This window comes from Enhydra lutris, unplaced genomic scaffold (assembly GCF_002288905.1).
Source record: "Enhydra lutris kenyoni isolate GAN:26980312 unplaced genomic scaffold, ASM228890v2 scaffoldscaffold11, whole genome shotgun sequence".
NCBI classification, from domain to species: Eukaryota; Metazoa; Chordata; class Mammalia; order Carnivora; family Mustelidae; genus Enhydra; species Enhydra lutris.
In genome coordinates, this window is record NW_019154095.1 from 26,914,762 (window position 1) to 26,940,751 (window position 25,990).

The window sequence follows — 25,990 nt, forward strand, 5'->3', positions numbered from 1 at the left end:
AGAAAAGAGCATTATAATCAAATATACTGGCCACTGTGGCATATCCCTCTTGGAGATTTGAAATTCACATCAGCATATTAGGCTCTCAGGAGACATAAAGAATCTGTTTAACACAGCACTTAGCAAAAGCATTTGACCACATAACCACCCTCCACCCCCACCACACACACACATAAACACACCTACGGACCACATACCACCTATTAACGTCCCAAAGAACACTTCTGGGAAATTCTAATGCAAGCTAATTAGATCATTAGGCAAGTGTTGCTCACCATGGCAGTACCACAAAGGTATTTCCTTAGGATGCACTCAAATGGTACCATCTGACATAGAAACTTCTAGCTCCCAAAGTTAAGCTGATCTAGAGTCATGCCATATTCATTGTGAACTTGCTACCAAAAAGTGACAAAGAGCACGTGATGTTCTAAATAATGAAAGTATTTTAACATTCAAAACGTCAGTGCTTTTGATATTTAGGAATTTTAAAGTGGTCAAATTTTTAAATTGTCCCATTCTAGTGACGGCATCAAGAACTCCTTCTTTGATTTAGCCACTTATTTCAGGATCTTCACTGGTACTCATAAAATGATTTATTTATTTATTTTTTTAATTTATTTGACAGAGAGAGAGAGATCACAAGTAGGCAGCAGGCAGAGAGAGAGGGAGAAGCAGACTCCCTGCTGAGAAGAGAGCCGGATTCGGGGCTCCATCCCAGGACCCTGGGATCATGACCTGAGCCAAAGGCAGAGGCTTTAACCCACTGAGCCACCCAGGTGCCCCTCATAAGGTGATTTCTTACACAGATCCTTCTTTTGATTTTCTGGTACATAGTGGGCACAGACCAATGGAGATTGGGAGCAATCTGGGCCACTAGCAAGGGAAATTAAATACTCTAGATACATGTTGAACCTCAGCAGGTGTTTTGGCCACTTGCAGTAAGTTCTCCCTTTTTTGTTGTTTCCTAAAGTGGAATTTTCTGATTCTAAATCATCAAAAACCACATCATGAAAGCAGAATACTCTGAATCATGCAATGAGGTTGTTGTCCTATTTTCCTGAAAGCTTGGTAGCAGAAGATGTGGTGTCTAAAATCCGTGGTTCTTATACCATATGATGGCTGACTAACTCATTTACTTTATCGAGCCCATATTTATTGGTTGCCTAATATCTGCAAATTTAGAGAGCTACCGTAGTGAGGGAAAACAAAAACAAAATGCAAAACCCTTAGCCTTGCCTTCACGAATCTTACAGTGTAGGTGGTGGACAGACAGACATTAGTCTCAAATTTAAATAAATGTACTCGGTAAGCCACAGAATAGACTGTTAACTGGTAACTTAATTACAGCAGCTTTCATTCAAGTACAGCTTGTCTGTAGAAATCAGACCATAGTTGGGGCATCCTAGGATCATGCCCTGTACCCAACACAATGGGCCACCCACCTAGGAGGGACTCTGCTTCTCCCTCTCCCTCTGCCCCTCCCCCTGCTCATGCTCTCTCTTGCTATCACTCTCTCTCTCAAATAAATAAATACAATCTTAAGAAAAAAAGAAATCAAGTCATACTCAGAATCAAAGACAAGCAGCTTTCTTTCAAAGAAAGTTTATTGGTAGACCTAATCTTGCTTATTTTAAAACAAGGGAGTCCTCAGAGTTTATGTCATAAAATGTATCAGTTCTGCTCACATTTTTTCAGAACTTAAGTTTTAAAACAATCCTTCACAAACATAATAAAGCCCACAATAACACTTCTAGGTAATCACCAAAAAGCAAAATGCAGAACGTTGATCCCCACCACCTGGGGATCAAGGCAATAGCTAGGGTGCAAAATTTAAGGAGTCAACCAGAAAACTCAGCACTCAGGGTAAATTACTATAAGAGGATTAATATTTTTTAAGATTTTTAGATTTATTCATTTGACACACAGAGAGAGAGAGAGACAGGCAGAGGCAGAGGGAGAGGTAGGCTGCCTGCTGAGCAGGCATCCCGACATGGGGCTTGATCCCAGGACCCTGGGATCAGGACCTGACCCGAAGGCAGCTGCTTAACCAACTGAGTCACCCAGGCACCCCTATAAGAGGATCATTTTTGATAAACGAGTACAAAAATACAGGATGAACAAGATAGAAAACCTTGAAATAAAGCTGGAATCATTATCACAGATATTTGATTCAGCACAACACTGGTCATTACCCTTCTTCGGCTAATCTGCTATGCGGCTGTTGTCTGATAGTCCATCCAGATTCAGTCCGCCCCCAACTCCATTCCTTCTCCAAAGGCTTTGTACCTCAGGAAGCTATCTTTAGCTGGTCCCTCTTCCTCTCCACCTTCTAATTAGGCTCAGCCAATGGAAATTTAGTACAGACTAGCAGAGGACAAAGGAGTAATGAGGTTAGGGTATTTATTCCATGGTTCCTTTCCTACTGGATGGAGGCCATGGCTGTGCTCCCATACCAAAGGCCATAGCTCAGCCTCCTTTCCCTGCCGCTTACTTACAGCCCCCTACCTCTGCTCCTTTGAGCCAGTGGTGATGGCTTTCTCTCTTTGTGAGGATGCTTCGACATCTCTCTTGCGTCCCCATAGCCTTATCTGCACCTCTGTAAATAGATTCCTTATTAAACTCTCCAACAATATCCTGTTTAAATAGGCTAAATAGTTCTTGCTGGGACCCGACAGCCTGGTACCAAGCCAGGTCATCTGTATGCAGTACCAAAATACAAACCATGACTAAACAGTATCTTAATTTACATTCTATGATTAAGAACTTAGTATGATTGGACCTTGTTCCAAAAGCAATGCCTTCGTATGATCCCTCAAGTATTGGCCTGGATACTTTGCCCTCCCAGTCCAAATCTGGCAACTGTTTTTTTTTTCAGAGATGCTGAGCAGTTTTCCGTGTTTCTTTTTTTTTTTTTTTTTTAAGAATTTATTTATTTGACAGAGAGAGATCACAAGTAAGCAGAGAGGCAGGCAGAGAGAGAGAGGGAAGCAGGCTCCCTGCTGAGCAGAGAGCCCGATGCGGGGCTTGATCCCAGAACCCCGAGATCATGACCTGAGCCGAAGGCAGAGGCCCAAACCACTGAGCCACCCAGGTGCCCCAGTTTTCTGTGTTTCTTAACGCTAGATAAAATACTTGCATAATTAATGCAGTTGAGAAAGTTTTGCAAATACATGTTGAACTCAGATGATATGAAATGTCCATTTCATCATTCAGGCATTCAGTCAAAATTTCTCTTAATTACTGGGCCAACTTGAACAGAAACTGTTTGGTTGTTTTGTTTTTGTTTTGTTTTGTTCTGTTTTTAACCTGATTAGTTAATTAGATCTATGATATAATTGGAATGGGTCCTGGGCTGAAACAAACACAAAGGAAGGATTTGGACGACTACATCAGTTCTCATCTTGCAAACCATGTACTTTTCACATTACTACCAACAAAAACAGTATTCAAGACAGCCTTGTAGACTAACATAAAATGATTACTTGTTAGCATAATTCTTTCTCATGAGGATCATAAAATTTTTGGTAACTCAGTTTTTTCATTGTCAGGTATGTGGCAGTAATTCAGACAATATTATACTAAATTTTCCTGTTTCTCAAATTTTAGTGAGTGCTTTAAGTTTTTAATTTTTAGGTATGCATGTATAATTGCCATTTTTGTAATAGTTTTATAATATTTTATTTTGTAATAGTCTAGTGAAATATGAAAGGGAGTAATAGAAGGCAGGTATTTATAAAAAATATTTGTTTTCATCACGATATAAGGATACTGCTATATAAATAGAGATTAGTAGAAAATCTATAATTTCTTGATTGTAGAATATATAATATTCTACTTATTCATATCCAACCACACTTCCCTTCCCTCCCTTCTCATGTAATACAGGTCATAGTGTATTTGTGTTTACATGGGGGTATGGGGGGCACATAACTTACTTATTGAAATCTTTCTTACATTCTGCCACTCTTTAAACTACTGGATGTTTCAGAGCTTCATGAAAGACACTAACATTGACATTAACGTCTGTGTATTTTGCAAATATCCTCTATAAAAGCAAATGTTCCGGGCCTTTGAATTTGGTCAGAATTTTATTTACTCACATCATTTATTATTGCTAGAATTTGGCAAGGTTCTAATATAAACCCGAGTACTGAGCCTCCAAAAGTATTCAAACAACTCAAATTCCACAGATTCTTCTCAAATAAAATAAGTCAGAGGGCACAGGGAAAAATGGAACAAATTAGATTTTTCCTGTTGAGATAGATCAGTCAGGATGCAATGAAATCAGTCGAGTTCTGGCAACCACAGAAGCACTGTACAAAAGGCAAACAGTTTCTCCCTCTGTGTGTGTGTACATGCGTGTGTGTGTGTGTGTGTGTTTCTGAGCTTCTCATCTGAAAAAGGAAAGGAGTTTAATTAAATGTGGATTGAGACTCCCAGCCACCACATCAGCCCGATGATGGATGGAAGTAGCTTTGTTGCTCAGGACTACTCACTTAATCCAATCGTGGTTTTCGGCTGCCAGAAATCAAATAAATAAATAAATCCGCACACTTAACATTTACTTGATGCCTTGCTTTTTTAAGGATTGAGGTGACAAGCCAGGTGAAGGAAAACATGGCTAAGTATGTCTTGGTTGCGAGGGCTCCGTCTCTTCTGGGCCCCCTCTCCAGGCCCCTCCCCGAGCGATTACCCAACACACCCCGCACACACGGGCCCCCACCCATAACAGTGTAATAGAGCCTCTCAGGGCCATCACTTCACTGCCCAGATATTTTAAATGTAAATTAGAACGCCTCCTGAAATGGATTGAAAAGAAAATTCATAAGATCAATTTCACAGGCCAGAGGAGAGCAAACTAATAATATGGATACTCAAACAATAGAGCACATAAAATAGCAAGGATATCAGGCAATTTGCCCAAAAATTACATATTCCGGGTGACCTAAATCCATTTGCATAAGCCGCCGTGCTACTGTTGTAGTGTTTTGTTTTTCCCTCTGGTGCTTTTAGGGCTCTGGCAAAATTCAACCGGCACAGTTTATGAAAGGCTTCTGCTGGGTGTCTTCATTTAAAAACTACATTGGCAGAACAGGTGTAATGGTAATCGCCTCAACATCATGTACTTATCGCAATTATTATCAGATGCTGGGGATCAGAGTCTCCAGGCTCCATGGCCGGAGTTTCCAGTGTGCTTCTGGAGGGAATGCAAGATGCATAATGAGAATGGCCAAGATACAAATACCTCATTACATTTTCGTTTCGGTTTTTTTGGTTTTTTTTTTTTTAAATCTCCTCTGATCATTTTGTTCTTTTTATCTTCTCTGTTATTCCCAGGGACATCCATTTTTAGAATTAGGTATAAGGCAGAGATTTTAGTGATTCTGTGCATGTACTTTGGAGTTGGATGCATCTGGGTTTGAATCCCGACAGTGTCATCTGCCTGTCTTATGTTCGGGCAAGTGACTTAACACCAGTAAGCCTTTCTCATCTGTAAATGAAAATGGTGCCTAACCCACCGGGCTGTTGCGAGGATTAAATAGCATCATACTAATAGCCTAGCAAACTGCCTCGTGCTGCAGAAGTGGTGCTTTATAAGTAACTTCAAAGTGTGTTTTTCTGCCTGCATCTCTCCTTTTCTTCCAGTCAGCTCAATACACCATTCATTTTTCTCTCCTGCTTTTCCATCTGCATCTTGCCAGCCACGGGACCCAGAAGCACCAAAACTCCACATCTCCTCAGTCCTCCTTGCCAATGTCAGCTTCCATCAGTGCCACCCACCAACTCTGCCATCCAGACCCGCTGAATTGCCCCTAGTCTACCCCACGGAGGGCCTCTCCTGGATCTTCGCCTTGCACGCGCTCTCTCCTCACTGTGTGAACAAACCTCGGTTCACTTCTTAGGACTATGCTCAAGGGTCACCTCCTCATCTCCACACTCGGTCCCTTCTTTTTTTTTTTTTTTTTTAAATTTTTATTTATTTATTTGTCAGAAAGATAGAGAGAGAGAGAGCACAGGCAGAGTGGCAGGCAGAGGCAGAGGGAGAAGCAGGCTCCCCACAGAACAAGGAGCCCGATGTGGGACTCGATCCTAGGACGCTGGGATCATGACCTGAGCCGAAGGCAGCTGCTTAACCAACTGAGCCACCCAGGCGTCCCACACACTCGGTCCCTTCTTTCTCTGTATCCCCATTTATCCTGACAGCACTGATCTCCTTTATTGTAATTGATTGTCTATGTACACAAGTGCATAGAGTCTTTCACCAGATGACACTGGCTGGAGATTAACCACAAGCATCTCTGGATTTTCGTTCATGTAATTTTCCTGCTCTTGTCCTAATATGCTGACAATCGTACCACAGGAGTTCAATACAGTTTTGTTGAGTAGCGGTGTGGGCACCTCTGACACAGAAGCGATCAACAGCTGTATCACTTAGTGAAACTCAAAGTCACACAGCATGGTAACTGTCATTACTAATACTGTATTGTGTTTCTGAAAGTTGCAGAAAGTAGATCGCAAAAATTCTCATCATAGGAAGAGTTGTAACAGGTGTAGTGATGGGTTTTAACTAGGCATATTGTGATGATTGTTTTGCAATATATACTTATATTAATCTTTATGGTGTACACCTGAAACTAAAATAATATTACATGTCCATTATATCTCAATAAAAAATAACAACATTGTTTGCCAACCCCCACAATTCACCATATATTCACACACCATGCATGAATAAGACAGTCCTTGTCCTCTAGACACTGAACATCTCTGAGAAGAGATGAATATGTAAACAGCTAATTGTCATGTAATATGCAGTAGAAGGGGCCATGGGCAGTCAAGGGAGAAGCATTTTTTTAAATATGAAAAAGTTAAAAAAGGGATTCTGAAAGAGTTGAAACCTGTGCTTCTAAAGAACATCTCTAAAGCATTATCAACATCGTTTATTATTATCATTTATTTTCAAATTTTACAAGGACAGCAAATTCTAAACATGTGACCCGTGTGAAAATCTATGAACTTAATATTACGGTTAACATAAGCAACTATATAAAGAGATTATTAGTCTTGTGCAATAATTTCAAATTATTCATATTAACATATTCTTAGCACTAAAATTAAATTAACCATAATTGCATCTTTGATGATTCAGAAGGCATGTTAGAATACTGCAGTGACTCAAGGTCAGTGTGAAATTTGTTCCTACTGCATGAAGCAAATGGTTATTTGAACATTGTTTGAAATAAGTGTAAGTACACATTTGCTGAAACATTTAGAATTTTACCACTCAATATGTAGGACTACATAGCTGATACTCAAAAGGCTGTTAACTGTCATAAATAACATAATACATATTCTTATTCCCTCTCTTCGTTCCTCTTCTCCAAATCTAAGAATACAACTCTGGGGCATCTGGGTGGCTTAGTTGGTTAAGTGTCCAACTCTTGGTTTCAGCTCAGGTCATGATCTTATGGTCATGAGATTGAGCCCCTCGTGGGGCTCTGCACTGAGCTGAGCATGGAGCCTGATTGGGATTCTTTCTTTCCTCTCCCTCTGACCCTCCCTCCCTGCTCATGCACTTGCACTCACTCTCTCTCTCTCTCAATCACTCTCTCAAAAATAATTAATTAACTAATTAATTAATTAATTTTTAAAAAGAATACTACCCTATAGGACTAGGTATGTGGACATGAGGAATTTATGCAAAATTAGAGAAATGGTCATTTTATTAGGGTTCATCAAATTCTTTTAAAATTTTTGTTTAATTGGCACAGAAGTAGTGACCGAAAGATTTCAAAGTAGGCACTAGGTTCGTGTGTCAGCTGGAGTGAACCTCCATTATGAACTGCACTTCAGTCCGTTTTTTTTTTTTTTTTAAAGATTCTATTTATTTATTTGACAGAGAGAAAGAGAGATCACAAGTAGGCAGAGAGGCAGGCAGAGAGAGAGAGGGAAGCAGACTCCCCATTCAGCAGAGAGCCCGATGCAGGGCTCAACCCCAGGACCCTGAGATCATGACCTGAGCTGAAGGCAGAGGCTCAACCCACTGAGCCACCCAGGCGCCCCACTTCAGTCCTTTTTAATGTAACTCTTGATGGGTCAGAAATTCTGTGAGAACTCTTTCATATCAAAATGTCATTCATTTTCAGAGAAGACAATTCCCAACCATTCTTCTTAGTATTTTTTTTCTGACTACTTAATCCATTCAACAAATTTTAACAAATTATCTTATCTTGCAATTTATACTTTGTCCTAAAAACTTTGGAAGAGATTACACAGAAATTCTTAGGCTAGAACCCCATTACCAATATCTGTAAGACTTTCTAGAGTCCACAAGTCATGAAATAAAGAATTGAAAAACAGCAGTAACAATAGCTTTTATAGCTTTTTTGATGTATGGATTATGGATCCTATGTATTTTATTTTGGGATACACGTATTAGCCATAGGTATTATGGGTAGATGATTCACCAAAATGAGAGTGAGGTCTATGAAAAATAAACTAATTACAGATCACCATAAAAAGTTAGCTAATATCCACCTTGGTGCTTTTCACGTGCGCTGCACGGGACTGGCGTTGCTGTGTCTTCCTGCTGGACAAGAATGTGGACATCCTCACGAGCTTGTTTCAGGATTCATCAGAAATAGGGATGATACATATGATTACACAGCAAATGAAAACATTGAGTGTCACACAAAATAGAGTTATTTCACCGCATTAACGTCACGCCTCCTAAAAACCGCAGCCGCACCAACAGCATGAGCACAAACAAGCAGGGGACACCAGCGGCTGTGGCTTTGTTTCTGGGACTCCTGGTGGACGTGGGTATCTGAGGGCATCTGTGGTTCCTCCATTACAGCTAAATCTTCCAAAAGCAGCCGCAGATGGAAAGGAGTTTTAACTCTGAGTGAATACAAAAAGGACTCTTCTGAAAATGTTCCTTCTACAACACGCCATAGCCGGGCGAAGATAGCGGTGCCCTTTTTATTCTCTCATTCTCATAAAAACCTAGACAATAATTGGACAATTCATGGGGATAAACTTGGATTCTCCCTTTCTATCTTAATCTGCTTCGTGAGAGGAAAGAGGAAGAAAAATGCTCCCTTTCTATTGTATTTATGTTTTGTGTTGCTGTTATCCAATAAGATAAAAATAATTCAAGTTTTGTAAAAATTTTTGTTTAGGCATTGTCCTATGGTTTAAAAATAAAAATGACATAAAAGTAATATAATAGAAAATAAACAGGATTTTGAGTTTCTTTTGTATCCTTTTTAGTAAAAGACTGAATACTACAAAGATCTTTCTATACTTTTTTTTTTTTTTTTTTTTTTGCTTATAATGTATCCTGGAAATTTCTTCCACAGCAAAATAAAAAAAGTTTGCATTCTTCTTTAACACGAATATTGTAGAAGTACCACCGTTTATGCATTAATTACTTTTTAAAGTGAGGAAAATGCAAGCTATAAATTTCATCCTCTTCTTTAAAAATACAAGTTTTCAAATGAGTTAATATTTTAGGCGAAAGGCAAAAAAAGAGTTGAAAATCCAGTGCTTTAAAGGTCTTCAATGAATGTTACAGCCACAATCAATAGATGATAGTTTCATGTTCATATTGCAAAATATTATTGGTTCTGGACAAACAAGGTAAGTATGCACTCTATAAAACTATATATACTTTACGCATCAGTGTAATAGCTGCTGTCTCTAAAATCAAAGATCATTCAAATGGCCACAAAACAATTCTTTAAAGATTTACTGAGATTATACTTTGCCTCATAATATTATTTTCAATGACTTGGCATGTATGTTAATAGTTGATTCTTCCTTTTAAGTAAATAAACTTCTTCCCCTTTATTCCCTGTCTCTTGTAAAAATAGGACAGAGCTGAGGGTGTTGGGAATTTGCAAATGAGTTTATTGTAGCCATGAATACTTTGTTCTTGCTATTTTTAAAGCTATACTATGTGATTTTCATGTTATTCTTTTGGATTACTGAATCACTAGTTCTCTCTGTTGAGTGAGTAAGTTAAAACCAGGAATATCCACATAATTCTTACATAATTGATGATATCCATCCAGAAATAGAGAAATGCAAATGAGAAAAGGACCTTCTGGAGTCTCTGTCATTTTACAGACAATTCAACCAAGTGCAGAGAAATTAAGTAAAGTTGTCCATGATTGTATAGCTGAGCCAGAATTTGATTTCAAGAAAGTTAATTCTGACTCGTCCTCTTGGTCCTAAGAGACACTGCTTTATCAATAAATAATCATGTGTATACAACATATTATGTGCAGAAAGAGATGAAGAAAAGAATAGGATCTCTTTTTCTAAGGATAGAAGTACAAGCTGAAAGTGTCAAACTTAGCAGTAAGTTAACTTTAATGTACAATAAATCCTTTGCAAAAATAATGCAAAATAAAAACTTTTACATTTTCTTTTTTAAGATTTATTTATTTATTTATTTATTTGGCAGACAGAGATCATAAGTAGGTGGAGAGGCAGGCAGAGAGAGGAGGAGGAAGCCTGGGATCATGACCTGAGTGGAAGGCAGAGGCTTTAACCCACTGAGCCACCCAGGCACCCCTACTTTTACATTTTCAAGGCATTTGAAAAGTGAATTAATTATCAAGTTCCTGGCAATTGTTGTTATAAGTGCAGTGTGGAGTTTGGCTTGTTCCTAGGGCAAGGTCAAGTCCTGTGTGTTTTCTGAGTGGTTTCAGAGTAGGTAGAGCTATAGAAAGAGCTAGATGGCCCAGTCAGGTGTTTTTGTCCTTTGGATCTAGTAACTGAAAGGCTACTTAGTTATTGTTCCAAAGATAATCATTTCTGGAAGGAGAAGGCATAATAGATTCAGACAGGAAGTTATCTAATTAATAATTCTTGAGCACCTACTATATGCTATGAACTATCCTCTATTCTGAGAATATAGTGGTTCTATCTTCCTGGGGGGGAAGGACATACTTTTATTGTATACTAGAAAGTTATAGGTGCCTTAAAAAGGATGACAAAGAGTGAATGAGGTTGTAATTTGAAGCAGGTGGTCAGGGAAGGTGTTAGTGGTTGAACTGTATCTCCTCCCAAATGCATACATTAAATTCCTAACCCCAGCACTTCCAATGTGACTTTATTTCCATATAGAGTCCTTACAGACGTAATCAAGTTAAAATGAGGTTGTTAGGGTGGACCCTAATCTAATATGATTTATTAAAAGGGGAAATGTGGATACAGAGATACAGGGAGTACAACGTGAAGATACAAGGAAACACGCTACGAACATGAAGATGGCCATCCCTACGCTGAGGAGAGGGGCCTGAAACAAAAATCTTCCTTCCCAGCCCTCAGAAGGAACCAACCCTGGTGACACTTTGATTTGGGACTTCTAGCCTCCAGAACAGCAAGACAATCAATTCCTACTCTTTGAGCCATACATTTCGTGATACTCTGCTATGGCAGCTCTAGCAAACCAAGTCAGAAAGTCTCACTGGGAAGGGAGCGTGTGAGAGAAGACTTGAAGGTGATGAGAAAGTTGGCTCTGAAGCTATTTGCGGAAACAGTGTTCCGGCAGAGAGCAAAGAACTCAGGCCAGAAGCTTGGTAGGTGTGTTGGCAGACCAGCAGGAGGCTGGTGTAGCTGGAGCGCCGGAGCCGATGGGTGAGCAGATAGGGCTGGGGTCAGAGAGAGGGAGGGCTGGGGAGAGACACAGAGGCTGTAATGCCTTACAAGCCATTGTCAGGATTTTAGCTTTTACTCTGAGCAAGGTAGGAAGCTATTGGAGGGTTTTGAGCAGAGGAAGGATATGGTTTTTACTTAACAAGATCATTTTGCTGCAGTGTTGAGCCCAAACCCTGTGCACAGTGCTGGGGCAGATTGAAGCTGGGAAACCATGGGGCTGGTGTCCGCCATACTGGTGGAGAGATGGTGGTGGTTTGCGCCAGGTTAACGAGCTTGAGAAATGGTTGCATTGGAGACCTCTTTAGAAGGTAGAACAAACTGGATTGTCTGATGGTTGCATAAGGAATGTGAGAAAAAGAAAGAAGTCAAGAATAACTTGACTTGTCGCTGGTGACATTGAGGAGAGTGGCAAAGAAAACAGACTTGAGTGAATTTAAGAGAGAATAAGAAGGATCTGATACAATGAACACAAACATTTTCAAAGCAGTTTTCTCTGAAGATGAGCAAGGACATGGGAGGACTAGACAAAGGGTAAAGTGGGCTAAGAGACATTTGGGGGGAAGAATGAAAGTATGTTTTCATAGTGTTGGAAATAATCCAATAAAGGGGGAAACTGCTGAAGTTGGTGCTACGGTAAAGTGCAGAGGGAAGAAATGAAGGAGCATTGACCTTGAACAAAGGAGAAGGCTGAAATGTAACACTTAGAAGGGCTGTAGGAGGAGCAGTGTTTGCAGGGAGAGCCAAAATTCGCTAGATTTGCAGAGCAAATGCACTTTTCTCCCAGCTTCCTTTAGAATAGTCTCAAAAAATAATTTTAAACTGGCCTCACTGGGGTCACATGCCATTGTGTCCAAGGTGGTAAGGTACTGAAATTGGCAATACTTACTAGCACTCCATTTCTCTTGAAAGACTTAACCTTTAAAATCATTAAAAGGAAAAGGAAAAGAGTGAAATTAAAGCAGGCAAAGTAACAGAACACAAAAGAACTTCTTTTTTAAGAAAATATTTAAAATGATGTCGTCTGCAATACTATAATGACCATAAGCATACTGTGTGTTTCAAACTGGGAACAATGCATCATTATGTTGCTGGGGATTTTGGGGACAGGAAAGAAAGAAGTGAGCCAACATACCCAAAACAGTAAAAACCCTGAATATAAAATTCATAAATCCTAAGTGTTCCTTGACTTTCTTTTCTTATTCCTTTCTCATTGACACACTGCTGTACTCTCTTACTTTTAAATTGGTGGAGTTCATCACTGTAGACGTTCTTTGAAAGGTGGCTCCTTTTAGATTATGGAAGCAGTAGTTCAGAGGAAGAACTTTTATAAAGTAGGCAGTTGTAGCTTGTTTCAAATCTGTATCACTTAAGTGAAGCAGAGAGTTGAACAGAATTGCATGGTGGATATTTTGAAAAGAAAAATTGGTGGGTCAGGTTAGGTCAGAACCCAAAGACTGGGGTTCTGATTCCGACGCATAATTATTCAACTTCCCAGTTCACTTGAATATATACACTCTGCTTTAGTGATCAGCTTCTGGATAAGAGAGGGGCAAATTGGAAGAGATAGAAAATCAAAGTGGATGTCTATTAATGCAATTCACGATTCAAACACCTAGAGTGAAACCATACCAAGATGGGAAAGAAGAAATTTAACAAAGGATTCTAGCTCCTTGACCTGGAACAGAAATCTCAGTATTCATCAGATGCAAGGAGTCATAATATAGAAATCCCTAGACATATTTTTAAATGCCATTTCAGCAGAAGCCTTAAATTTGAGTGTGGTCTTGGTTCTCATCTAACTGGTTAAATTGTACCAAGCCACTTACCATCTTTGAGCCTTGGTGAATAAATTTCAAAAATCATAAACTGATGTGAAACATTAATCACTGCTTATTAAGATATTTGACCATATAGAGTAATAGCAATATGATATGTGCCTTATATGCATGTATATCATATGCATACATATCTATTCTATATATATTACATATATATGATATGAGCTGGGGATGATTTTTATTTCGGGTCTATGTTTTGCTGATAAACTGCAGAGATTTTAAGCATCATGCATAACCTTCATGTTTCTTCACTCATAGCTTTGCCCAGTTGTTTTGAGGTTCACATGCAATTTTATATAGTTTCTGCCCCATGTGGGCACCTAAAACTACAAATTATTAATATAATTATTTTTACCTGTGTTCACATTCCTTGGCTTTAAATATTGTTATCACACCATATTTGAATATTTGAAGATTCATTATTATCTCCACCTTCCATTTCTCGTTTTCAGTTCCAAAATCAAAAGAGGCATGATACCAAATATCTCTACTATTGTGTATCATTATCCCTATACTTTTAACACTGGATGCAACAGAGGTTGAGCTTATTGGGAAAAAATGTGACTCAGAAGTAGAAATGAGTCATATCAAGTACTTCCCAGAAACATGTGCTGTGAGAAGGATTGGTTACTCTTCTACAGCAATAGATCACTGGGCCTGAGGGAGATTGCTCTTACAACATCAGTGATTTTTCTAAGTAGATCAGGATCTCCTGTCAGTTGTGAAAGAGACCATCTTTAACTTTGCTTACCATCATGTCTGGCAGAAAATTGTGGAAGATCTTGGTGCTCTCATTTTAGGTTCCTTTAAAAGTTAGAGAAAATGGATCGGTAAACAACTGCCAAGCTCATGACTGTACTTTTTTTTTTAAGATTTTATTCACTTATTTTATAAACAGAGATCACAAGTAGGCAAAGAGGCAGGCAGAGAGAGAGGGGGAAGGAGGCTCCCCGCTGAGCAGGGAGCCCTGCGTGGGACTCGATCCCAGCACCCTGGGATCACAACCTGAGCTGAAGGCAGATGCTTAACTGACTGAGCCACCCAGGAGCCCCTATTCTGATATAATTTTAATTAATTCACACATTAATTTCCATTGCATTTTTATGTAACTTTTTATCATCCTCATTGTTCTATAATTGACACAATTAAATTAACCATTTGAAATTTACAATTCAATGGTGTTTAGTATATTGACATAGCTGTACAGGTATCACCACAATCTAACTTGGGAATATTTTTATTAACTCAAAATATAAACCCATATCCATTAACATTCACTCCATAATCCTTCATCCCTCCCATCCCCCTGCCCTGGGCACTAGGCTAATATACTTTCTGTCTTTATAGATTCACCTATTCTGAACATATTTTTATAAGTGGAATCCTGGAGGGGGGATAGGGTAGCTCAGTCAGTTATGCATCTGACTCTTGATTTCAGCTCAGGTCATGCTCTCAGGGTCCTGGGATCAAGCCCCACTTTGGGCTCTGTGCTCGATGTGGAGTCTACTCGTCCCTCTCCCTCTGCTTGTGCTCTCTCGAAAACAAACAAACAAACAATATCTTTTAAAAAATAGAATCATGGGATATGTGGCTCTTTGAAACAGGATCCTTTCACTTACCATAATGTTTTCAAGGTCCATTTGTATTGTAGCATGTATTGGTACCTTACTCCTTTTTATTTTCAAATAACACTGTATTATATAGGTACACCACACCTTATTTATCTATTCTTTAGTTAAAGGGCATGCGTGATACTTCCATTTTTTTCTATTTTGGATGATGCTACTCTGAATATTCACGTACAAATTTTTGTGTGGACATATATTTTATCTTATGTATACATGTAGAATGGAAATGCTAGGTCATATGGTCACTACTTAACATTTGGGGGAACTACCAAAATATTTCCAAAGTGGCTGTGCCATTTTATATTCTTACCAGCAATCAATGAGGATTAAAACTTCTCCACATCATTGTCAACACTCATTACTGTGTATCTCTTTGATAACCATCCTAATGGCTGTGAATTAGTATCTCATGCAATTTTAAGATACATTTTCCTAATAATTACTGATCTTAAACTTTCCTTTATGTGTTTATTGTCCATCTGTACATCTTCTTTGGAGGAATATCTAATCAAGTTCTTTGCCCATTTTTAAATTCAGTTCTCTTTTTATTATTGAGTTATAAGAGATCTTTATATATTGTAGGTGTATAAAAGTCCATTATCAGATATGTAATTTTCAAATACTTTCTCTTATTCTCTAGGTTGTTTTTCAGTTTTCTTGTTGGTATCATTTGCAGCATAAAGTTTTTAATTTTAATATAGTCTAATTTATCTTTTTTATTGCTGTTGCTTGTGCTTTGGGTTTTGTATCTAAGAAACCACTGTCTAAATCAAGGCACAGAGGTTTGCATTTGTTTTCCTCTAAACCTTTTATACTTGCGCTCTTATATGTACGTCTGTAATGTATTTTGAGTGGATTTTTGTGAATAATGTGCAGTAGAAGGTCCAAATGTATTTTTGTGCATGTGGATATTCAGTTGTCTGAAGACTATTTGTTAAAATTTATTCTTTACCCATTGATTGGTCTTCACACCCTTGTCGGAAGTCAACCGACTATAAATGTATGGGTTATTTCTTAACTCTCAGTTGTATTCGTTGATCCATAAATTTATTTTACACCAGGATTACTGTAGCTTTATAGTAACATTTGAATTCAGGGCTTGTTCTTGTTTTTAAAGGTTATTTTGGCTTTCAGGATCCCTTGCATTTCCATATAGATTTTTTTTTTTTAATTTTACTTATTTATTTGGCAGAGAGAGATCACAAGTAGGCCGAGAGGCAGGCAGAGAGAGAGGAAGGGAAACAGGCTCCCTGCTGAGCAGAGAGCCCGATGCGGGGCTCAATCCCAGGACCCCGAGATCATGACCTGAGCTGAAGGCAGAGTCTTAACCCACTGAGCCACCCAGGTGCCCCTCCATATAGATTTTTTGAATTAGCTTGTCAGTTTCTACAGGGAGTCTGGAGGCCCTCTGGTGATTCACTGTGGCCCTTCCTCCCAGCTCTTCCTGCCCAAGCTGCCTCTGCCACTTGGGATACTCTGGGGAAGACATGGTGTCTGCCATCAATTTGTGAACAGTGTTAGCTCTCAGCTCAAAAGCAAATGATTTAACTTTGTGAACCAATCAACAAGAATAAGGAACTTTTTGCAACTTTTTGTAACTTATCATACCTGGGCACTATGTTTGGGGCTCTGGATGTCTTAGAACATTTCTTGGGTGTCCTCGCCTTGTATTTGCAAAGTTTTTTATGCCCAGTGTTCCTGGTTTCCACATATGATTCTTTCTTCTTTTTTTTTTTTTTTCTCAATTCTTTTTCCACATATGATTCTTAAAGGTATAGCTTTTCATTAGTACTTGTAATGGGGAGTATATTCAATATGCAACAAATAATTTCACTGGGCTTTGCTGTCAGTTAACAAATGCACTTGTGGAAGCAAATAGCCCTTGGGAGAAATTGGCATCTTAAAGTAGCAATAGACAAGCTTCAGATGAATACAAACTAACTAACTTCAATACATGCTGACCTTTGCCAGCTTTACTTGCGGCAAGTGGCAAAATGCTTTAAGTGTGCCCTTCCATATCTTGACATAGATATGATGGGTAACTGTAAAGAGAATAGAACTCTACTAATCATGGTTTTTGCTGTCTGTATTTTACGATGTTTTGACAATTTAGGGAGCCCTGTGGACCTAGGGAGGGGTTAGCTAATTCCTAGAGACAGCTAACAACTTGCCTGTGAGCATGCATCTGATATGCAAACCAGTCAATCCCTCCAGCTATTCCTCTGTCTCATTTTCAGACCCCTGCAGTCAGGAACATTATCTCCCTGACCTAAATCACCCCAGATCTAGGTACAGGACAACTAGGGATCACTGCTATAATCTGAAGCCTACCAAAATTAGTCAAACTATCCATTCCTAAATTTGCTTAGCTTGCTTGATTTACCTTGCCTGTTTCTTCCTTCAAAAACCAGAATGAAGGCTTTGAGCCATGCTTTCCCCTTGCTCCTTCTGCCACCTGACTGACCCTGCTGCTTCCCCGTGCAGCCCTGTATGCAGGGGTGTGTCTCCTCCTCTTGGGAACTACTTAGCAACAATATTTACTTTTTTTTTTTTTTAAGATTTTATTTATTTATTTGAGAGAAAAAGAGAGAACGAGCAGGGGGGAGGATCAGAGAGAGAGAGGGAGGAGCAGACTCCCCGCTAAACAGGAAGTCCAATGTGGGGCTCAATCCCAGGCACCTGACCCTGGGATTATGAATGACCTGAGCTGAAGGCAGAAGCTTTAACTGATTGAGCCACTCAGTGCCTGCAACGATATCTTCAATGGCAATTATCCCCTGATCTGTTGGCCTTTTTATATCTGAAAAAAAAAAAGACCCCCCCCCCAAAATTAAAAAACTCAAGTGCATTTTAGAATAGCACGCAAAGCCCTTTTTACTATACAGTTACATGGAGGGTAATTCACATAGGCTAACAAACACTCTCCTTCCCCAAACAGGCTAACCCCACCCCTGCCATAGTCATCAGTCATGATGTGTTGAAGTCATGTAAAAAATGTATTCTAGTTTCTCTGATACTACTTGGCCGAGTACAGTAGCTCCCAAAACATATATCTCAGATTATGGCTAGATTCATTAAGTCCCTTAGCAATGTTTATTTACCATGAGTTAGCACAATTGTATTCAACCAATTAACCTTGCAGAACTTTGAAACCTGGTAAACAATTAAAGTGAAATTTTTATTTAAGTTAATTAACATCATAGGACTTGAGAAGGAAAACTTGTCATCTCTTTAAAAGAATATTGAGAGGTGCCTGGGTGGCTCAGTCGTTAAGCATCTGCCTTTAGCAGGGGCCCTGATCCCAGGGTCTTGGGCTCCCTGCTTGGCAGGAAGCTTGCTTCTCCCTCTCCCCCTGCTTATGTTACCTCTCTCACTGTGTCTCTCTCTATCAAATAAATAAATAAAATCTTTATTAAAAAAATAAAAGAACATTGAAAGACTTGTAAAGACTTTTTAAACATTACTGTTATTCGATATGGCAAGTTGTGTGCAATCTGGACCTCAAGAGATGGAAAAAATATCTACTACACATGATGTAAGACGGTGACATTTTTGCAAGTATTAGTCAAAAGAATGTTATGATCACATTCAGAATATAATATAAATAATATATAATCCAGAATACAATATATAATCCAGCCATGCTTCATAACATTGATCAGGAAATGTTGAAATATATAGAGCTTGATGAGTGACTGAAAACCAAGGATGAAGAGGGGCTATGAATCCCCAATCTGTGCAAAAGAGGATCCCAGAAGGTAAATCAGTAAACATGCCATCAGCTTACTCTTGAAGCTAACATGCATCTGAATTAAACGAAGGTGAGACCATCACCTTGGCCAGTGGCGAGTGTTAGAAGAGTGGCAAGGGAGGACCAAGACCAGTCCTGGATATTAGACAATTAAACTTTTTTTTCATCTGGGTGTTAGACATTAAATTTTTTTGATATCTTCAGTCCTGTGTTTTCAGATACCATTCTTTCTACAAAGAAAAGAAAAAAATTATCAAACTTTATGCTGCAGATTTATTTATCCTCAGGTTCATGGTATTCTTGCATTAAATCTACCTTTTTTTCTTAGATTAAAAATAGACCTTTCAATTTTGATATTGATTGCATTGAATCTGTGGATGAATTTGAGGAGTATATTATTTTCTGATTGCTGCTCTAACGAATTGCTACGAACATAGTGGTTGAATATAGCGCAAATTTATTTTCTTACAGCCCTGGAGGTCAGAAACCCAAAGTAAGTGTCACTTAGCTATGATATCCGTGGGGCTGGTTCCTTCTGGAAGCAATGAGGGGAGAGTCCATTTCCTTGCCTTTAGTGTCTGGTGGCTGCTCTGTTCCTTGGCTGTGGCCCCTTCCTCAACTGTCAAATTCATTACTCCGGTCTCTTGCTTCAGCAATTTCATTGTCTTTTTTTTTTTTTTTTTAATTTCATTGTCTTTTGACTCTGACTCCTCCTGTGTTCTTCTTATAAGGACCATATGATTATACTCTGTGTATCTGGATAATCCAGTATAATCTCTCCCTGTCAAAATCCTTAATTAAACCACACCTGCAAAGTCTCTTTTGCCATACAAGGGGACATTCACAGGTTCCAGAGATTAGAATGTGAACATATTTGGGACAAGGCATTATTGCCATTCATAGTATTTCCATCTTAATAATATGAAGTCTTCTGACTCATGACCATGGGATGTGTTTTCATTTATTTAGATCTTCTTTAATTTCTTTCAATAGTGCTTTGTCATTTCCAGTGTATAAACTTTTCACTTCTTCTGTTAAATTGATACCTGAGTATTTTATTCTTATCTATCTATTATAAATGGAATTGCTTGCTTAACTTCATTTTACAAATGATTAATCTAGTATCCAGAAATGCAATGGATTTTTGTATTTTAATATTATATACTGCAGTCTTATTGACTCATATATTAGTTCTAATGGCTTTATAGTGGATTACATAGAATATTTGATATTCAAGACCATGCCATCTGAAATGGAGATTATTTTATTTCTTCTCTGCCAATCTGGATGACTTTTATCTCATTTTCTTGCCTATTTGCCCTGGATAGAACTTTCAGTAAAATATTGAATAGAAATGGTGAGGTTAGACATCCTTGTCTCCAATGCATATTTATTATAAATGAAATCTCAAACTGAATTTAGAAAAATCAGAATTTACAGGTAAGTAAAGTGTCAGAAAATACGATCATCTGTACTTCTGCATTTGGATGGAGTAGTTTGTGACAGATCAAGGTACTACTAAGAACAAGTGGGGAAAAAAGAGCCAAATGAAATATAAAATGTATAATAAAATGATCATTTTTAATCACATTGGAAAGTTGTGGAAGCAACATGTACTAGAGGAACTATGGTCCAGGATCATCTTGAATCTTGGAAAGGTGAGCTGATTATCTGCAAGTACATTTTTTGGAAAGCATCTGCAATTTTGGATGTGGCCTAACATCTGAAAATATGAGCTTGGCCCATGTCAAAAGCTTTAGAGGCAAGGGGCCAACATAAGAAATGAACCAGACATAGACTGAGTCCTAATAAAACTGAAACCTAAGCTTTATTCAACTCAGTATTAAGGTGATCAGCCCCGTCTCTATTTGTCTACATTTAAAAATTTACAGTATTTTGATTATAAAAATATTGCTATATTTGCCAATATAAAGGATCATATAGTTGAATACTGAGAGAGAATAAAACTAGAACAAAACACACCTACAGAAACTCAAGTGTTAAAAGTCATCAGACCAGAGCAAAATAACTATGATTAATATATTCAAGGAAAAAAAAAAGATGAAAAAAGGATGAAAAATTTGCCAGATAATTTGTTTCTATAAAATTAATAAGTGGAAATATTAAAATGGACAATTTTATCCTGACAATTCTATGAATGAATTTAACACAATAATACAAAAAATCAAATGCCAAAATATACAACTAAAATTTTTCCATACTCTTGGATGTTAGAACATGAATTTCTAAAAATTCCAAGAGTCAAAAGAAGAAATTAAACAATATTTATATTGAAAACCATAGACTACATAACCCATTAAACTTGCTAGATGCAGTCATTGCAGAGTTTAGAAAGAAATTTACTACTTAAGTGCATATATTAGTAAATAAATACCTAAAAAAAAGTCAGTGATCTAAACTTGATCTCACTAAGCTAGGAAAAGAAATCTAACCTATATAATGTGTATATGAATGTATGCATATAAATAAGATAAAAACATAAGTCAATAACATTGAAGATAAAATATGCAATAGAGGAAAATTAACAAAGCCACAATTTGATTCATTGGAAAAATTAATAAAAGTGATAAACTGCTATCACGACAAATAAATAGAAAAAACGAAAACACACGTTACCAATATCAAGAAAGAAAAAGATGATTTTGGGTTTTGTTTTTGTTTTTTTGAGAGAGAATGAGTGGGGAGGAGCAGAGGGAGAAGAGAAAGAATCCTAAACAGGCTGCATACTCAGCACTGAGCCCCAGGCAGCATTCGATCTCATGACCTTGAAATCATGACCCGAGCCAAAAATCAAGAGTCAGATACTTAGCCAATGGAACCACCCAGGCAACCCAGAAAAAAAATGATTTTAATGTAGAAATTAGATTCAATAAAAAGAGAATGAGAACATGTTTTGAAAGATTGAAAGTCAATGATCTAATTAGAAAGTACATTGAGTCTTGTCATTTTTCTTTTCAAAAATCTTCCAAAATCTTATTGCCCTGAGGATGAGCAAGGACAAGTATGATCTGCTGCTTGTCCATAGATTAAAGTCATCTGCTGATACAGGACCAGCTCTTCCCCCTCAAAGTTACAGCTCTACTGGCTATTGGCTCCCTTTAGTCCGTCAGACGTACAGAGTTCTAGCCATTATCAGGATTTTCCCAAATGCTGCTGCCTCTGCCCTAGACTCGATGAGCCAGTGAATTTGTAATAGGGCCGCTTACTCTTGAGAGTCCTTGAAAGCATACTTTGCAATCTTGGTTTAACCTGACATAATTTCTTAGGCTATGAAAAAGTCCAGAGCATAATCTCCAAATAGATTATTGCAGTGAACTCTGTAATTTATTTTTCTTGAATTTAAAAAAGAGATAGTGATTAAAAAGATAGTCCATAAATACATAAAAATAGAAAAGAGAAAAGAGCAATCCATATTTCAATCTTCCAAAAGAAAAGTATTGTTAACATTGTTGAGTAGAGTTTTACACTTTACTTTATATAACATGATTTTAAGTAATTTTCCACATTATATTTTTATGAGTTTGTAATATTCCATTATATGGATATATCATAAATAATCATTTCCTTTTGATGGAAAATAAACTTCTGATTCTTCTCTATTATAAAGAATGCTTTCATAAACTTTTTTTCATAAAGTACTTTTTGACTTTAGGTTTATTACTTTAGACCATATTTCCTAATTGTGTCACTATTAGGTCAAAAAGTATGCACGATTTTAGAGTGATTACTATATAATGCCAAAGTACTATCTAAAGCAAAATGCTACTACTCAGTTCATTAGAAGAGTATTTCAGTGCCCACTCTTTTAAGTTCTTCCTAAGACAGGATTTTCTCAATTTTTAAAATATTTTCTAATTGGGTAACAAATATCATGTTTATTTTAAAGACAGATTTCTAAAATAAATAAAGAAAGAAAGACAGATTTCTATTTTTTTCCTGTGTCATTCAGTTTTTATTTTTTTGTACTAATATTAAGCTTGACTATTTTCCTTTTTTTAAATTTAATTTAATTTTATTTTTTTCAGTGTTCCAAAATTCAGTGTTTATGCACCACACCCAGTGCTCCATGCAATATGTGCCCTCCATAATACCCACCGAGATTTCTATTTATTTTATTGCAACTAATTTCTATAGAGGTTCGTGGTTCAGTTGCATTTTCCCTTGTTTATACATGTTTTTATTTCTTTTTTTACTAGAATACTGTCTTTAGGTAGATAACTTTTCAGACCACTTGACATCATCAGCAGCAAAGTTACACGGCCCTTATGTATAGAATAGTACAAAGTATAGATGTCTTTAAGAAGTAAAGGCGGTGTTAGTTTTCTTGAAAAGTATTTGAATTGACCTTCAAACCATTCATCACACAGTTTATAGTAACTACCATTCCTCAATTTGTTGTTCTTTACTACTCCTTGCAAAGCACTATTATATTAGACATGGTTAAAAGCACAGAGTTCCTAAGGCATATCTGCTCTGTATTGGAGAGAGGTTGCTGATGAAATTGTTAATTAGCAATTTATCAAGATATCCATGTCATTGTGTATTGTAAAATGCCCATGGGCCAAATGTAAATTATTCATAAGTTAACATAGGAAAAGCAAGAGCCAGATCAGCAAGTTGAAGGTCATATCTACCTGATGCACTGAAATGCTAATCAACCCGTAATTATTAAAGATGAATATAGATAGAAATAAGCCCTTCTAAACAAAACCTACACGTTATCATGTACCTTAATTCACTTAATAAAACTTCCAAATTAAATTTATGAAATTGTTAAAAGTCAGTCCCATTTCCTCTTTAATAAATATAAAATTTTTCTAGTGAAACCTATACAATGCAGACACTTAGAGCATCATAAATGGCCTTAGGAGATACCTAATGGAGAATTTATTTTCCACTAATAACAAACAGGACAAAGACCTTTCTTTTCTGATTTATAAATGCTAACTTCCACCTTCTTGGCAAGCAACTAAATGTGTCTTTACAACAATATAGATGATCTGTCGCTCTTGGTTAGTTACTTTCACTTTCCATTAAGGATTCATCTTAATGCTACGTGATAGAAAATAATATTTGTGTGCATCTCAGATTTTCTATTATCATAAACAATTTTATTATCAAGTATGTCAGATCATTTCAAGTTAGCAACTATCCCTTGGGCCCTCCATGTTTACAGCACTTTAAGTTGCTAGCTTTATCACGGTGAAGACAACCCAGGTCCTGTTTTCAATGATGTTGCAGTAATGGGTATGTTTCTGATAGAACTGGGATTTCAGTTTGTCAGACATTTTGTTGATTAACACTCACCACCACCAGAATTGTCCACGTAGCTCAGCTCCAGGGAATTGACCAAGGTGTCTATGAGGGTACAAAAGACCCTCAAATGGGTGCAAATCAAGATGTAACAAAAAATAGTGTATTTATTGAGCATTTTTATGTGGTATAGCTAATAAGGACTTTTTTATGTATCTCGTGGGGAATTTCTTTATATATATGTAATTTTTTTGCTTTATTCCTTATGACAATGTATAAAAAAGCTAATGTTAATGAAAATCACTTTATAGATGAGAAGACTAAGGCTGGGGGTTGATAGTTTCACCAGGATCCCATAACTAGTGGCAAGCGTCACCAAGCGAGTTCTGATCCCACAGCCAGTGGTTTTCACCATCCTGCTGTATCTAAAATGTTCAAGTGTGGTTTTCTTCAAGGCCAAGCCATTGACTCCAGAGCTACTTTACTCTTACAACAAGATACCACATGTTTTGCATATTGCTGTCTATACAGAGAGTCAAGAAATAACCTGGCATCCTCTGGGAGCCCCCCGACTCCATTTCTGATCTACGAAGCTGTAGGGATCTTTCTGCTGCTTTGCACTCTGATTACCATTTCCTTTCTATTGCACAATCAACTTCAGTCTGGTGCCCTTTAGAGAACGAGGAAGAAGTTTTGCACTAAAATTTTAAAATACTTTTTATCAAATGCAAATAAAATGATCAAACTCTGGGAAAATGAAATCGAAGGTAATAATGCCAATGTAACACTTCCACACAGAGCAGATGCTCAATGTTCAAAGATGCCTATAACCTGTTGATGCAATCATACTTCTAAGGGAATGAATCTGTGCTCCTGAGCATTTTTCCAAGTTTTAATGAGCATTCACAATGGTAAAGCAATTTGCTTATTCCTCCTTAATTTATTTGTGTTGAATAGAGCTTATTCAGCCACCAGGAAATGTGCTCAGTCTTGTGATAGCTAAAACATAGAGAAGTTTGTGAACACTTTTGAGAAAATGAAGGTTGTTTGGAGAAAAAACAGAAGAGGAAGAAATCATGGGCTTGGAGGATATTACAAAGTAAGCAAGTCTGGTAACCAAGAAACACAGACAGAAAGAGGGCATTGAGAGAAACCAGCCTTTCCAGAGAAGCACTTGGCCCGGGATCATCCGAAGGGTCAGATGGGGAGAACACATCATTCTGAAGCCTCTTGTGGTATGCAAAATCCTCTGGTCCAAGAGCGCTGACCCATGCCTTCACAACCAACTCTAACCAGACACTTCACAGGCAAGTCAGAAAGCCTTATGTGCAATTGTTCATCCTCAGGTCTGAGCTGCCAAATGAATAATGCTTCCTGGCAAGGCGTGGGCAGACCCAGAACCCACTGCCTGTTCCCTCCACATTTATCAAACTAAAGGGAGCGTTATAAAGGTGAAGAGTGAGACATTATGTTTTTAATGCTTCATAAAAATGTACCAATTATTCTTTTTCAAAGTGTTATAAACTTTATTTTGTTACCTTTTACAAATATGTGAACAAATATTCTAAAATGCTACTTCTTATGTTCTTCACTGTAGAAGAAAAAGTGTGTCTCACTTCCAGACCACGGAGGGAACTAATTTATATATGCAACTGGTGTGCCTTTGATAAAGCAAACTTTTGCTCTGGGGTGAAGATTTTGGTAATTTTTTCAATTATTTTTAAAATGTCTGCTGTTTCAGGAAGTTCTAGAAGTCTTTTTTATTGAAATAAAAAATGGGTCCTTGATGGAGATGATTTTCTGGTATTGGTGGTGGTGATGGGCCATTG

The 25,990-nt window shown here is 37.6% G+C and overlaps 1 pseudogene; it reads left to right on the forward strand.

The window, feature by feature from the left end:
• The first annotated feature begins 11,913 nt into the window (after nt 1-11,913).
• LOC111144472 lies at nt 11,914-19,293 on the forward strand (annotated as a pseudogene).
• The last annotated feature ends 6,697 nt before the right edge of the window (nt 19,294-25,990 follow it).